General features: G+C 35.5%; 1 pseudogene; it reads right to left on the reverse strand.

The window, feature by feature from the left end:
- Positions 1 to 405: 405 nt before the first annotated feature.
- On the reverse strand, positions 406 to 3,055 carry LOC143569869 (arabinogalactan O-methyltransferase 2 pseudogene; annotated as a pseudogene).

Below are 3,055 nucleotides of genomic sequence, written 5' to 3' on the forward strand. Positions count from 1 at the left end.
TCTAAAACCCAACTTTATTTAAATCTCTATAAGAAAATTTAATACCGACCATTTATATATAGATGGTGACTACTCCATCAATCTAATATATTTAGATTGTGACTACTCATCAATCTATATATTTATATTTATGTGAATGTATAAGATCAAGAAAAACAATAAATTAAGTTTTTGTTAGTAATATATAACAGAGTCATAGAGATAGTAAATGGTATAATGATGTGGGGAAAAAATAAATTTTAAAGTAATAATTTTTTTAATTGTAACTATAAGAACTCATTTCACAATATTAAAGTAAATTTTATTCCAAAATAAGTATAAAGTAACATAGTAATTGGTATAATGATGTGGGAAAAAATACATTAAAAATGATAAATAAAATACAAAAGGAAAGAAAAAAAACACTTAGCAGAACCAAGCGCTGTCAGTTGCCGCCGGTCACATTGCTCGCCGGCGGTATCTCAAAATGGCCATAACCGTCCAACTGAATGCTTCAAATATTTTTGACACAAAAACTCATTTGCATAAGCTCTTTAACCTTTCTATTAACATCGTGCAAAAATACATGGGTCACGCCGGATTTCTTTCTATTCCTAGCCATCACCATGGCGGAATAGATCGCTGTCCATTCTCCCAGGCGCCTCGGCAAAGTAACCCCTCGGCGCATCTACCATTATCATGTCCCATTCCGTCTCATACACCTCATTGGGTAAACTCGTGAGTGCTAATCTTAAAGATCAAAAAAATAAAAATCGTATAAGTTTCTCAGTGACAAATAAAAAAATGTCTTACGCAAAACCCAGTTTAAGATAATCTGCAAAAGTCATTCAATTCGTATAATTATCCTGAAACTGACTGATATGCCATTGGTGTTTTCAACAAATCGTACTAAATTTGGCAAAAAGTTATACAGGCTCGAACTAAATAATAATGATAATAATGTCTTATACGAGCATTTTAAAAAATCTTATGCAAAAATAATACAACTCATTAACTTTACTGAAATTGGCTGATATATCATTAATGTTTTATACTTTAGAGCTGAGGGTCTCTCTGGAAGCCACCTCTTTATCCCTTGGAATAAAGGTACGGTGTGCCTACATCCCACCCTTCCCAGACCCTACCTATAGCTTTGCTGTTGGTGGGACTTCACTAGGTATGATTGATTGATTTGATTGTTTTATACGGGCCATATGATATATGAAAAAAAAAAACTATATTGGCTCAAATGAAATCAAATAAATGTCTTATACCAGGCAGTTTTAACATGGTCCGTAAATTCTACAACTCATATAGCCTTAGTAACACACATGATATGTCAAAAAAGACTTTATGGGGCTTGTATCTAATATAAACATACATTATACCAACTCGTTTTTAAAAAAAAAATCTGATTAAAAAAAATATACACTTAGAGCATTCTCATCCCTTCATCTATCTTTAAATCCAAAAATTACACTAAAGCAAACTGCATTTTTCTTGCATTCTCGATTAAATAATATTTTTATATCATTATCCATACATTTTCTCTCTCATTCACTCACAATCATTTTCAAAATATATTAAAAAAATTATAGGGTGCTAGAAGAACATTTCAAACATACAGAAAAATCAATGCATGCTCTTTCTCCCCCTTCACAATTTCATAATACTCTGAACTACTCTATATATTATAAAAACGTCACTCGCTAAATTTAATGGACATATTGTGAATATAACTTTACTAAAATTTTAGTTTTCTTTATATACGTTATCATATTAATATTAAACCGGGCAGTGTGACAATTAAAAGTGGGCACATAAACCGTTAACCGAACCAACCCGGAAATCAAACCGAAACCGAATCGGTTTGAAACCGATTATGTATAAACCGGTTTGAAACTGATTGAAACCGTCGGTTTGGAACCGGATTGTAATTTTCTCCACCAAAACCGGTTAAACGGACAAAAACCCGAACCCGAAACCGATCATAACCTGATCAATAAACCGGTTTCAACCGAACCGAAATCAATCATAAACCTGTTTTGACTTTTATTAACCAAACCAAACCGGTTTTAAGTTTTAAAACCAATTTATGCATCTCTAGTAGAGGTGGGCAAACAAACCGGTTAACCGAACCGACCTGAAAATTAAACAGAGACCAAACCGGTTTGAAACCGATTATGTAGAAACTGGTTTGGAACCGATTTAAACCGCAGGTTCGGAACCAGTTTGTAATTTTCTCCACCAAAACCAGTTTCAAACCGGTTAACCGAACCGAAACGACCAAAACTGAGCAAAACCCGGTCAAAACCCGAACCGAAACCGATGATAAACCGGTTTTAACTTTTATTAACCAAACCAAACTGATTTTAACCCAAACCAGTTTTAAGTTTTAAACCGGTTTGTACACCCCTAATCTCTAGTAACAATTACTAATTTACCATAATAATATACCATTTGCATTTACACACATTATCATCTAAATATATAAACATTAATATCAATTAATAATAATAATAATAATATCTACTCACCTGCACTTGTCATTCCCCTTAATATAACTCTTCTTCGGAGCACACTCCGGTTCGGACTTATAAGCCTTCATAAGCTCGTCCGCTTCGGACAACTTCGTCCGATACTTAACAACCTCAGCACGAAGCTCAGGAGCATCCTTCAACACCGTCTGGACCCACGTGGGATCCTCTTCAAGGAACAACGTCCTCCCTTGGCTATTAAACGACGCCCACATTAACGAATCATGACCGAGACCAAACACGAGAAAATTGCACGGACCAATGGCTCGAAGCACGTCGAACGATACGGTTATCTCGGAGAATGATTGTTGTGGGACAATGCGGGATGTGGCGTAGTGGAGGATGGATTTGAGTTGGATGGGGTCGGGTTTGGAGTGGAATGTGGAGTCGGGTTGGGTGCAGAAGAAGCGGGAGTTGTCGGTGTTGATGAAAGTGAAGATGAGGAAAGTCCCTGCCAGTAAGGCGATGAAGGAGAGTGCGAGAAACACTCTCCGTTCTGGGAGGATAATATTATTATTATTATTATTATTGGTTTTCAT

The sequence above is a fragment of the Bidens hawaiensis genome, unplaced genomic scaffold, assembly GCF_021521415.1.
Source record: "Bidens hawaiensis isolate Kalapana, Puna unplaced genomic scaffold, B.hawaiensis_p1.1 tig00024691_1, whole genome shotgun sequence".
In the NCBI taxonomy this organism is placed as follows: Eukaryota; Viridiplantae; Streptophyta; class Magnoliopsida; order Asterales; family Asteraceae; genus Bidens; species Bidens hawaiensis.